Source organism: Vicia villosa, linkage group LG4, assembly GCF_029867415.1.
Source record: "Vicia villosa cultivar HV-30 ecotype Madison, WI linkage group LG4, Vvil1.0, whole genome shotgun sequence".
Taxonomy (NCBI): Eukaryota; Viridiplantae; Streptophyta; class Magnoliopsida; order Fabales; family Fabaceae; genus Vicia; species Vicia villosa.
In genome coordinates this window covers 163,310,600-163,324,062 of record NC_081183.1, presented here as the reverse complement: position 1 = coordinate 163,324,062, position 13,463 = coordinate 163,310,600, and positions in this window count along the sequence as shown.

The following is a 13,463-nucleotide window of genomic DNA, read 5'->3' as shown; positions in this document are numbered from 1 at the left end:
TGAAAGTACCCAGAACCTCTTGCTCGACCCCAACTGCAACAGCTCCAAGTGAGAGGTGAAGATGATGATTCTTCACTTACAGAAGTGTTTCAGAGGTCTGGATCACCTCTAAATGACTCCCCTAATGTGTTTGAATACTTAATTCCAAAGGAAGAGCTTTGGTTTGAAGAATCCGAGTCTTCTTGCCAAAGAACCTTTGAAAACCTTAAGTATGGAGAAAGAAGAGAGAAAGCAAGAATTCTGTTGCTTTGGTGTGTTTGATTACTGAGGTATGCTCTCCTATTTATAGGCAAATGAATGTAGATCAATTGGTTGTAGTGAGCTTGCTTAATGAAAGAAGTTTGGTTTCTTAAGCATGAAGGAAGTTTGCAAATATCTCTTATGCAATGATGAGAATTTTGATTCCATTTGATCAATCCCCTAGCCCTCGATTTTGCTTGATCTTAGGGGACAATTCTGAGCCATAAATGAGCTCTAATTGGTTGGTGAGAAGATTCCTTGGGTGATTCATCAATTTGCCATAAATTCACAAATGTAATCATTACATAATCACATGTTCTTGTTTTTAGAATCTTCTTCAATTCTTATGGCATGGTGAAAATGAATGCATGGCATGTTTTCAGATGTGTTATGGGTCGTGTAGCATCCATAATTGAGGTCATGTGCACAAAATTTCAAAGTTCAAAAATGATGCATGACCTATAATTTCACTTCATGAGGCCAACTTTGAACAAGCATAACTCTTAGCTCAAAATGAATTTGGAGAAGGTTGAACATAATTTGGAAAGCCCTAAATACTACTTCAAATCATTAGTTTGGAGTTTCTTCAAAATCCTTTGGCAAATTTGTGAAAAATGAGGCCAAAGTTGGAAGAAAACTAGGTTAAAAACACTTAGAAAATTTCTAAGTGTTTATGACCTAAAACTTCAAAATCTCCAAATCTCTTAAATAATTGATTTCTTGAAAAAAGTTGCATTGTAAGATGTTGTTTTATTTTGCAAGATCTACAACTTTCATGTTGGAAGTTTTTTGAGTTGTGTAGGTGAAATTTTGAGTTCTCACCATGCCTTAAAAAACCCTAATTCCCGACTTTTTGCTCCTTGAAGATTCTTTTTGAATTTCTTTGGTCAAATGACTTTAATATCCATATATTGATGATATTGATCCTTGAAAGTCATGTTTTGACCAAAAATCTCAAAAGTCAAAGGTGAATTCATACAGTTGACTTTTTCCTAGTAAGGTAAGATTTTGGACTTTTGTGTAGAATCAAGATCTGTCCCTCAAATGAATGATGTAAATGGATTATATTGAGGTAGTAGAGACTCTTGAATCATATCTTGAGTTTTAGATCCATGCCCTGATTAAAAATCAACTATCTTGGGGAATTAGGTCAAAAACCCTAATTGTCGACCAGAGGACAATGATGACTGTAGACTTTAAATTGAGGTGTGATGTCCAGTGGATCTTGTCATATGAGTTATTTGAAGATGATTGATGCCTTTGAATGATCCCTTAGGGCTTTTTAGGGTTTCCCAAAGGTAATCCCTGATTTTAGTCCTTGATAGGCTAAAAGACCCTAGTCTGGTGACCTGAGTAAACTTGTACTCAAATGACTGGGTGTCTAATCAATCATGGGTGAAATAATGAAGCTCTTGAGTCTTGTGATTGTATTAGAGACTAATCCTTCTATTGATTGATCCTCTGCCTGAGTTTTCTTGTTTTTTGAACACCCTCGATTGAATGTCAGACTGCTCTGGGTACTTACTTTGACTTGATGGAAATCCTGAAGATATGTCATCTCAGGGGGGTCAAAAATTAGGGTATGACAGATGCCCCTATTTAAGTTTCTTTTATCTGCAGGGAGAGAGATTGATATCTCGATCTCTCCTGCGTGAAAGAGACTTAAATATCAAAGAATGCCCGAATTTTGGGCGCTCCTGAGATGATAAAATCTTTGCATGATTTGATCCCGTTATCGCACTTGGCGGGGGATGAGGAGACAAACTCCTGCAGAAATACTTGATGTGGATTTTGGCGAATGGATGGCTGTGTAGGATGCGCAATCCATCTTTTTTAACTAAGTGTTGACACTTAGAAAAAGGCAAACAACCTCCCCCTTGTTTCGGATGTCCATATCTCGAAACTGGTCTTAGTTGCGTTTGGACAATATCTCAAATAAAGAGAAAATTTCCAAAGATTCGTTTCCTCATCAAACTTCTCATCGGCACTTGGAGATGAGATACCATTTGACGGTAAATAAAGAAACTTCAAAGGTTTGTTTCCTCATCAAACTTCTTACCAACACTTGGAGGTAAGATACCATTTGACGGTAATAAAGAAACTTCAAAGGTTTGTTTCCTCATCAAACTTCTTACCAGCACTTGGAGGTAAGATACCATTTGACGGTAAATAAAGAAACTTCAAAGGTTTGTTTCCTCATCAAACTTCTTACCAACACTTGGAGGTAAGATACCATTTGACGGTAAATAAAGAAACTTCAAAGGTTTGTTTCCTCATCAAACTTCTCATCAGCAGTTGGAGATGAGATACCATTTGACGGTAAATAAAGAAACTTCAAAGGTTTGTTTCCTCATCAAACTTCTTACCAGCACTTGGAGGTAAGATACCATTTGATGGTAAATAAAGAAACTTCAAAGGTTTGTTTCCTCATCAAACTTCTTACCAGCACTTGGAGGTAAGATACCATTTGACGGTAATAAAGAAACTTCACCATCTTACCTTTTGACTTGTCATCTTTGAAAGATTGTCATATGGGCTCGAGCTCTTTTGAGGGGCTAATGACTTTGTTTGAAGGTGGACGAACTGTTTTTGGGGTGAAAAACTGCCATTCGTCGACTGGTGCCTGGGGAATCAACAAACTGTTTTCCTAAGAGGAAAACTACCATTCATCGACTCTGTGGGGAACTAAGCATCCTAGAAACAGACAAACCGTTTGAAGAAACTGCCATCTTGTCGATTTCTTGAGTATTTATCAGACAAACTGTCTTTCCTTGGGGAAAGACTACCATTTGTTGACTGCATGGGGAACAAACTGTCTTCTACTGGGAGAGACTGCCATTCACTGACTCCGCTGGGGATCATGAACTATCTTCTGGACGAAGACTACCATTCACTGACTCCATTGGGGAATCACTTGTCGATCTGCTGGGAGATTCTGAATTATTTTCTTTGACGAGAAGTGGCATCTCTTGACCTTGTTGGGGAAATACCAAACTGTTTTTCAAGAGGAGAGAACTATCATTTGTCAATTATGTTGAGGAATCCACACTTCTTGGAGAAGAGAACTGCTCATCGTCCCTGTGGGGAATTCCAAAAATGCGAAATAGACTATCTTAACTGAAGAAGATTGTCGAGTGTCGCTTTGCAGGAGAATCTCGGCTAAGGAATTCCAAAAGTGAACAAACTATCTCCTTGAGAGAGACTACCATCTGTTGACTTGCTTGGGGGAGATCCTTGTGTATGAACTGTTGTTTTGAAGGAAAAAGTTTCTCCGGAACTTGCAGGGGAAACTCGAGTTCATGTCTTAATGACTTAGGCATTCACAGGATCAAAGCCTGACTAGACTATGCAATTATGATGTAATGTATGCATGAATATTATGACAAATATAAAATGTAAAGTGAATGTGAATAGAATTGCCGCGGATGTAAAATCCTATGATACGACTGAAATTCTTGTGGATCAGAAGATGTCCTCTTCTTGTAGTTCGAACTCTGTTGGGAATATCTGGTTATCAGTTGTCCGCTGTCTGAAGTGAGTAATATGAATTGAAGTAAAGATCCGTCATCGGGAGATGTTCGCAAAGCGACCTCATGGGGAAATTTAGGTTCCCGGAGTCTCAACCGTTCTCGGAGCAACCGTTTGCATTCTTCCTATTGTTTGTAAACCTTAGAAAGAAATTTCACCTTTATTTTTGCAAGTAAATTCATTTTATTTTATGAAAACATTTGTTTCAAGAAAATGACTGTTTAAACTTAAAATGCATTTCAAGAAACTGAAAAAGACAAGATTTGCAAAGAAAAAGCACAAGGCTCAAATTATTATATGTGGAATGGTAATCAGCCAAATGCTTGATTCCATGGAGTATTTACAAAGTTGGAAATTGGTAATTTTCGGGAAAAAGGGCTACGATGAAACGTGACGACCGTTATCTTTCCCTTCCACTCCGAGTTGCGCTGTATTCGTGCTTCGTAGAAGATGACCTACTGCTGATGAACACTCCGCTATGGATTTTTGAATGATCAAGTTTGTCCTGAACACAGTTACTTGCCATATATCCCTAACTTTTGCGTAAACTACCCCTTTCGGGTTTTAAGTTTACCGGGATTGATTATATATATATTTTTTTTAGGTCTCTAATTTTTGCCTGAATCGCCCTTTCGGGTTTTCGATTCACCGAGACGCTCTTTTTTGCCTAAGCCGCTCTTTGCGAGTTTTCAACTTAGCGAGCTGTTCTTTTGATTATTTAGGCGAAGTATTTCTTGACTGCGTCGACGTTCACAGGACGGGTGAATTCTTCTCCATCCATAGTCGTGAGTATTGAGGCTCCTCCTGAGAAAGCTCTCTTGACCACGTAGGGGCCGTCATAATTGGGAGTCCATTTCCCTCTTGAATCTGTGAGAAAATATTGAATCTTTTTGAGTACAAGGTCGCCTTCTTTGATCGTGCGAGGTCGAACCTTTTTGTCGAAAGCTTTCTTCATTCTTTGTTGATATAGCTGTCCGTGGCATAAAGCTGTCATGCGCTTTTCTTCGATTAAGTTCAATTCATCGAATCTGCTTTGACACCACTCGGCTTATGTTAATTTCGCCTCCATCAGAACTCTCATTGATGGGATTTCAACCTCTATAGGTAGGACTGCCTCCATGCCATATACAAGGGAAAAAGGAGTTGCTCCAGTCGAAGTACGTACTGATGTACGGTAACCATGAAGAGCATACGGGAGCATTTCATGCCAATCTTTGTAAGTGATGACCATTTTCTGAATGATTTTCTTGATGTTTTTGTTAGCTGCTTCTACAGCTCCATTCATCTTTGGTCTGTAAGGAGATGAGTTGTGATGCTCAATCTTGAATTCTTCACAACGCTCCTTCATCATTTTGTTATTCAAATTTGACCCATTGTCAGTGATTATCTTGCTAGGAATGTCGTAGCGACAGATGATGTGATTCTTGATAAACCTGACGACAACTTGTCTTGTAACGTTTGCATATGAAGCTGCTTCAACCCATTTGGTGAAATAATCTATAGCTACCAAGATGAAGCGATGTCCGTTGGGCGCTTTTGGCTCGATCATTCCAATCATGTCGATTCCCCACATGGAGAAAGGCCAAGGGGAAGAGAGTATGTTGAGAAGAGACGGTGGCACATGAATTCTATCGGCATAGATCTGGCATTTGTGACACCTCTTTGCGTACTGGTAGCAATCTGACTCCATTGTCAGCCAATAATATCCTGCTCAGTATTTTCCTTGTCATGGTGTGTCCATTGGTGTGAGTACCAAAGGAACCTTCATGTATTTCTCTCATGAGTATTTCTGCTTCTTTTCTGTCAACGCATCTGAGCAGAACCATGTCGAAGTTTCTCTTGTACAGAACATCTTAATTCAGGAAGAATCTACAAGCTAACTTTCTCAAAGTCTTTCTATCTTTCTTTGACGCCCCAAGAGGGTACTCTTGCTTTTGAAGAAAGTTCTTGATGTCGTGATACCATGGTTTGTTGTCGATGATTGCTTCTACTGTGAACGCATGAGCGAGCCTATCCAGGCGCATAACATCGATCTGAGGAATGTCATTCCAATGATTTATCCTAATCATGGAAGAGAGTGTGGCTAATGCATCAGCCAAATTGTTTTCTTCACGAGGAATGTGATGAAAATCTACCCTGTCGAAGAATGGTAACAATCTTCTCGCGTAGTCTTTGTAAGGGATTAGCCCTGGTTGGCGTGTTTCCCATTCTCCTTTGATTTGATTGATGACCAAAGCAGAATCTCCATATACATCCAAGTGTTTAATTCTTAGATCCATGGCTTCTTCGAGACCCATGATGCAAGCTTCATATTCGGCCTCATTGTTTGTGCATTTGAAAGTTAATCTGGCAGTAAATGGAATATGGGTACCCTGAGGTGTAACAATGATTGCCCCAATTCCTCGTCCATAAGCATTGACAGCTCCGTCAAAGATTAAGCCCCACTGGGATCCTATCTCAGGTCCTTCGTCTGGTAGTGGCTCGTCGTAATCTTTCATCTTGAGGTACATGACGTCCTCGTCCGGAAAGTCGAAACTGGTTGATTCATGACCATTGAGTGGGTGGTGAGCCAGGTGCTCAGCTAGAATGCTTCCTTTCACGGCTTTCTGTGCGTGATAATCAATGTCATATTCTGATAACAACATCTGCCAACGGGCAATTCTCCCAGTTAAGGCAGGCTTCTCAAAAATGTACTTGATTGGATCCATATGAGAGATCAAACAAGTAGTATGTCGAATCATGTACTGGCGGAGACGCTTGGCAGCCCAGGCCAAAGCACAACACGTCTTCTCGAGCATGGAGTAGCGGGATTCACAGTCAGTGAACTTCTTGCTCAGGTAGTAAATGGCATGCTCTTTTCTCTTTTTCTCGTCTTGCTGTCCAAGGACACAACCCATGGAATCTTCTAAGACGGTTAAGTACATTATCAAAGGTCTTCCTTCCACTGGAGGAGACAAGATGGGTGTGAAATTCTGGACTCAGACACGCGATGTCTTACACGATGTCACGACATCACTATCTGAATGTTTTTAAACAAATGAACAAAAAGTAAACAGAAAATAACACAGGGAAATTGTTAACCCAGTTCGGTGCAAACACACCTACATCTGGGGGCTACCAAGCCAGGGAGGAAGTCCACTATAAGTAATATTAATTCAAGGTAATACAACTCAATATTACGCCTTTCACTTAATATCTACCCAATGCAACTTCAATCTAAACCGCTAGACCAGAGCTCCTACTCACTCCCCCTCAATCACAGCAGTGATGAAAAACTAACAGACGAAAAGCAAAAGAAGACACTCTTCAAAAACACAACTTGATCTTGCTTAAAAGCTTTGATCAAGTACAATAGTACTCTTGCTTAAAAGCTTTGAGTACTTCTTACAACTCAAAATAAAACACCTAGACCAAGACAATCATCATGATGATTGTTTGGCTTACAAGAAATCTAGTACACAGACGAACAACACAACAAACTTCTGGATGGCAAACCCTAAAAACATACATCCAGCAGCTTCTTCATTTGTTATATATAACCTTGCAGCAGCTGGGCCTTGGATCCAATATCAGTTTTAAACCTAATTAAAACCATTTCCATAAGGCAAAGATCCATCGCATAACGTTGTTCTGAAACAAAACAATATCCAAAGTTTCCAAAAGAGGCGCGCAAATGCTTAACAGATCAAATAACCATAACGCGAACAGTAGTAAAACACAGCAGCTTCGGATGTCATGACATCGGTCTTGACATCAGGTAAAAGCCTGCACAAAAAAAACTTCAATAAAAACTTCAAAACAATGCATGTCATGACATCGGTCTTGACATGATAAAGGCACTATTTGTTTTACCAAAAATTACAGCCAATCAATAACATCTACAAACTCCCCCTTTGGCAAATTTTTGGCTAAAACAATAATAGATGATACCATCAGAGATCAGAGTACACGCAGCAGCCAATAGAAACAAGGATCCAAAAATAGAATACATTCTGTTAGCCAACAACATCTTGCTTGATTAATCATAGTACATCCAAGGAACCAAACAGAATAACAACATCATATTACATCCAAGGAACCAAACAGAATAACAGCAACCACACCAACAACCAATTCACACAGCAACCACACCAACAACCAAATCATCAACTATATCATCATCTATCACTTCTCCCCCTTTCTAGCCACAAAAGAAGCCAAACAACAGATGAAGATTTACACTTCAGAATCATTCTCCGTACTCATCGCCACATCATTGGAGCTACTAGTCCGGGCATCAGCATCCTCACCCTCCTCAGTCATCACTACCAACAGTATGATCATCACCACCATCAGCAGAGTATACTTGACAGTCAAGAGAGAAATAGTGCTGGTCCCACATCCAATTAATTGCTATAATCCTTCACAAAGACAAATGCCTAGTTTGCTTCTTAGATTTTCAAATTGATTTGCATCCAAGGCTTTTGTGAAAATATCAGCTAGTTGAAGGTTTGTAGCAACATGTTCCAAGACAATTGTTTTATTTTCAACAAGATCTCTAATGTAATGATGTCTAATATCAATGTGCTTTGTCCTGCTATGCTGAATAGGATTCTTTGAAATGTTAATGGCACTTAAATTGTCACAATATAATGTCATGACATCTTGTGTGACATTGTATTCTGATAACATCTGTTTCATCCAAACAAGCTGAGAGCAACTACTTCCTGCTGCAATGTATTCTGCCTCTGCAGTGGACAGAGACACACAATTTTGTTTCTTGCTGAACCATGAAATAAGATTATTACCCAAGAAGAAACATCCTCCTGAAGTACTTTTTCTGTCATCAGCACTTCCTGCCCAGTCTGCATCACAATATCCCGTGAGAATGGGTTCACACCCATGAGAGTAGAGCATTCCATATTCACAAGTACCATTCACATATTTCAGGATCCTCTTGACTTGATTGATATGGCTGGTTTTGGGTTCTGCTTGATACCTGGCACATACCCCAACAGCAAAGGCAATATCAGGTCTACTGGCTGTAAGATACAGCAGACTTCCTATCATGCTTCTGTATAGACTTTGATCAACACTGGTTCCCTTTTCATCTTTGGTCAGCTTCAAATGGGTAGGTGCTGGTGTCCTTTTGTGAGAAGCATTTTCCATTCCAAACTTTTTGACAATGTTTCTAGCATACTTGCTCTGAGAGAGAAAGATTGAGTCTTCCATCTGTTTGACTTGCAGCCCAAGAAAATAGGTTAATTCTCCAACTAGACTCATTTCAAATTCAGATTGCATCTGATCAACAAAATGTCTAGTCATCTTGTCTGACATCCCACCAAATACAATATCATCCACATAGATTTGAGCTATCAGAATCTTCCCTCCTTCATCTTTAACAAAGAGAGTTTTATCTATCCCTCCTTTCCTGTATCCATTGCTAGTAAGAAACTCAGTTAGTCTCTCATACCAAACTCTAGGGGCTTGTTTCAAACCATAAAGAGCTTTTCTTAATTTGTATACATGATCAGGGTGGTTTGGATCTGCAAAACCTTTAGGTTGTTCTACATAGACTTCCTCATTCAAATATCCATTCAAGAAAGCACTCTTCACATCCATCTGGTATAGTTTGAATTTCAGAATACAAGCAATCCCTAACAATAGCCTAATTGACTCAAGTCTGGCAACAGGGGCAAAGGTTTCATCAAAGTCAATTCCTTCAACTTGGGTGTATCCTTGAGCAACTAGCCTTGCTTTGTTTCTGATAACAGTTCCCAGTTCATCTGACTTGTTCTTGTAAACCCATTTAGTTCCAATGACATTAGTACCTTTAGGTCTTGGTACCAGCTCCCATACTTCATTTCTTTCAAACTGGCCTAGTTCTTCCTGCATGGCATTAATCCAGAACTCATCTGTTAATGCTTCCTTGACATTTTTAGGTTCAATCTTTGATACAAAACAAGAGTTTGAGACAACTTCTCTTGACCTTGTAATAACTCCACTGTTGAGATCTCCTATAATAAGTTCTTTAGGATGATCTTTCTGAAGTCTTATAGAAGGACTCTTGTTAGGGGGTTCAGTCTCAGCTTCTGTGATAGTGGGACTGCAATCATCTTCTCTTGTAGACCCTTCTGCTGTAAGATCCCATAATGTTCCGACATCTTCTGTGACATCTGCTTGATTGTGAACATCATCAACCACAACATTTATGGATTCCATTATTGTTTTGGTTCTTGAGTTGAATACTCTATAGGCTCTACTGTTTGTAGAGTAGCCCAGAAAGATTCCTTCATCACTCTTGGGATCCATCTTCCTCCTGTGATCTCTATCAGCAAGAATGTAACACTTACTACCAAACACATGGAAGTATTTGACAGTGGGTTTTCTTCCCTTCCAGATCTCATATAGGGTGGTGGAGGTTCCTTTTCTTAAGGTAACTCTATTATGGACATAACAAGCAGTATTCATGGCTTCAGCCCAGAAGTAGATAGGAAGATTCTTAGCATGGATCATAGCTCTTGCTGATTCTTGAATAGTTATATTCTTTCGTTCAACAACCCCATTTTGCTGTGGAGTAATAGGGGAAGAGAATTCATGATGTATTCCTTCAGAGGAGCAGAATTCAGCAAACTTTTGATTCTCAAATTCCTTTCCATGATCACTTCTGATTCTCACAACACCATTTTCTTTTTCTCTTCGAATTCTTTGACATAGATCCTTGAAAACATCAAACACATCTGACTTTTCTCTGATGAAGTTTACCCAAGTGTACCTGGAGTAGTCATCCACAACCACATAAGCATATTTCTTTCCTCCAAGACTTTCTATTTGCATTGGTCCCATCAAGTCCATATGTAGAAGTTCAAGAACTCTGGAAGTAGTCAGATGTGTAACCTTTGGATGTGACATCCTGGTTTGTTTTCCTACCTGACATTCACCACATATTTTTCCTTCATCAATTTGTAGCTTAGGAATTCCTCTTACAGCTTCCAGAGAAATAATTCTTTTCATACCTCTTAGATGAAGGTGACCAAGTTTTTGGTGCCACAGCTTTGCTTCTTCTTCTTTAGAACAAACAGTAGAGTAGCTGGATTCATGAGACACCCACAAGTAGCAGTTATCTTTGGATCTGACACCCCTCATTACTACTTCCTTTTCTTCATTAGTAACCACACACTCAGCTTTAGTGAAGTTGACTTGGTATCCTTGGTCACATAGTTGACTGATGCTTATGAGGTTAGCTGTCAGGCCCTTGACCAACAAAACACCTTCTAAACTTGGCACTCCTGAACAGTCTAATTTTCCAACTCCTTTGATTTATCCTTTAGCTCCATCACCAAAGGTTACATAACTAGTAGAATGGCTTTTGATATCAACAAGCAGATTCTTGAGTCCAGTCATGTGTCTAGAACATCCACTATCAAAATACCAGTCTTCTTTGGCTAAAACTCTAAGAGATGTATGGGCTATTAAGGCCATATTTTTAGGTTTCCATTGTTGCTTCTGGATGGGCATGATCTGCTTAGGTTTGTAAGAAGGAGCTTGATCTGGATATCCATGTAGTCTGAAGCAAAAAGGCTTAATGTGTCCAAATCTTCCACAGTAATGACATCTCCATCTTTGAAACTTTCTCTTCATTTCACCTTTCTCGTGATGTTGAGTCACATGTTTTGACATCGGCTTCAACATCTCAACTTTAGGTTTAGTTCTGCTACTATCTTGGACATATTTCTTTGCACCAACAAAACCTATACCAGACATATCTCTTGAACTTTTTCCAACCTGCAAGATCTCCTCCAACATATCCGTGCCACTGTTCAACCTTTTTACTGATTTTGACATCTGATCAAGTTTGGATTGTAGCAGGATAATTTCATCATTCAGTTCAGATATAGTTTCATTAAGCTCTTTGTTATCAGCCTCCAACTGAGCTATGTATTTCTTCTGCTTTTCACCTTGTTGACACACTTCTGCACATTTGATCCACAGCTTTCTGTAGGAACCTGCCAGTTCTTCAAAGGTTAGCTCGTCTTTCCTAGAATCTTCATCGGAATTGCAAATTCCAGTAAGGGTTGTGACATGTTTGGCTGATTCTTCTTCAAAATCACTCTCTGAATCTTCATCAGACCAGGAGACTGACAATCCTTTCTTTTGTTTCTTGAGATAGGTAGGGCATTCAGCTCTAATATGTCCATACCCTTCACATCCATGACATTGGATCCCTTTGTTGTGATTGTACTTTTTGAAGGATAGAAAAACACTTAGAAAGGGGGGATTGAATAAGTGTAGCTTTAAAAACTTGACAGATAAAAATAAATTGCACAGTTATTTTTATCCTGGTTCGTTGTTAACTAAACTACTCCAGTCCACCCCCGCAGAGATGATTTACCTCAACTGAGGATTTAATCCACTAATCGCACGGATTACAATGGTTTTCCACTTAGTCCGCAACTAAGTCTTCCAGAGTCTTCTGATCACACACTGATCACTCCAGGAACAACTGCTTAGATACCCTCTAAGACTTTTCTAGAGTCTACTGATCAACACGATCACTCTAGTTACAATCTGCTTAGTTCACTCCTAAGACTTCCTAGAGTATTCTGATCAACACGATCACTCTAGTTACTTACAACTTAATGTAATTCTAAGAGTATTACAAATGCTTCTTAAAAGCGATAATCACAACTGTGATATTTCTCTTAATCGTTTAAGCTTAATCTCACTAATATATTACAACAGCAATGTAGTGAGCTTTGATGAAGATGAAGATTCTGAGCTTTGGATTTGAACAGAGTTTCAGCAAGTTAATTTGAATTATATTGTTCAGGATCGTTAACCTTGCTTCTCATCAGAACTTCATATTTATAGGCGTTGAGAAGATGACCGTTGAATGCATTTAATGCTTTGCGTGTTCCGTACAGCATCGCATTTAATGTTATACGCTTTTGTCAACTACCTCGAGCCTTGTTCACGCTGTGTCTACTGACGTAGCCTTTAATAGCTTTTAACGTTCCTTTTGTCAGTCAGCGTAGCTTGCCACTTGTACTTCCTTCTGATCTGATGTTTGTGAATACAACGTTTGAATATCATCAGAGTCAAACAGCTTGGTGCATAGCATCTTCTGATCTTCTGACCTTGAAGTGCTTCTGAGCGTGATACCATCTTCTGAACTTCAGTGCTTCTGATCTCATGTTCTTCTGATGCTTTCATAGACCCATGTTCTGATTCTGCTTCGACCATCTTCTGATGTCTTGCCAGACCATGTTCTGATGTTGCATGCTGAACCCTTGAGACAAAGCTTCTGAGCGCTGAATTATGCGTACTCTATATATATATTTCCTGAAAGGGAAATTGCATTGGATTAGAGTACCATGTTATCTTAAGCAAAATTCATATTATTGTTATCATCAAAACTAAGATAATTGATCAGAACAAATCTTGTTCTAACAATCTCCCCCTTTTTGATGATGACAAAAACATATATAAATGATATGAATTTGCGATCAGAAAGAACAGTTGGCAAAAGACAAATTACACAGCTATAGCATAAGCATATGAATATGTCTCCCCCTGAGATTAACAATCTCCCCCTGAGATAAATAATCTCCCCCTGAAATAAATACTCGAAGAACTTTAATAAAAGACTTCCCTGATTATTTCGGTAGAGACGATCATATAAGCTTCTTGTCTTCAGAGAATTCATAGCTTCTGAC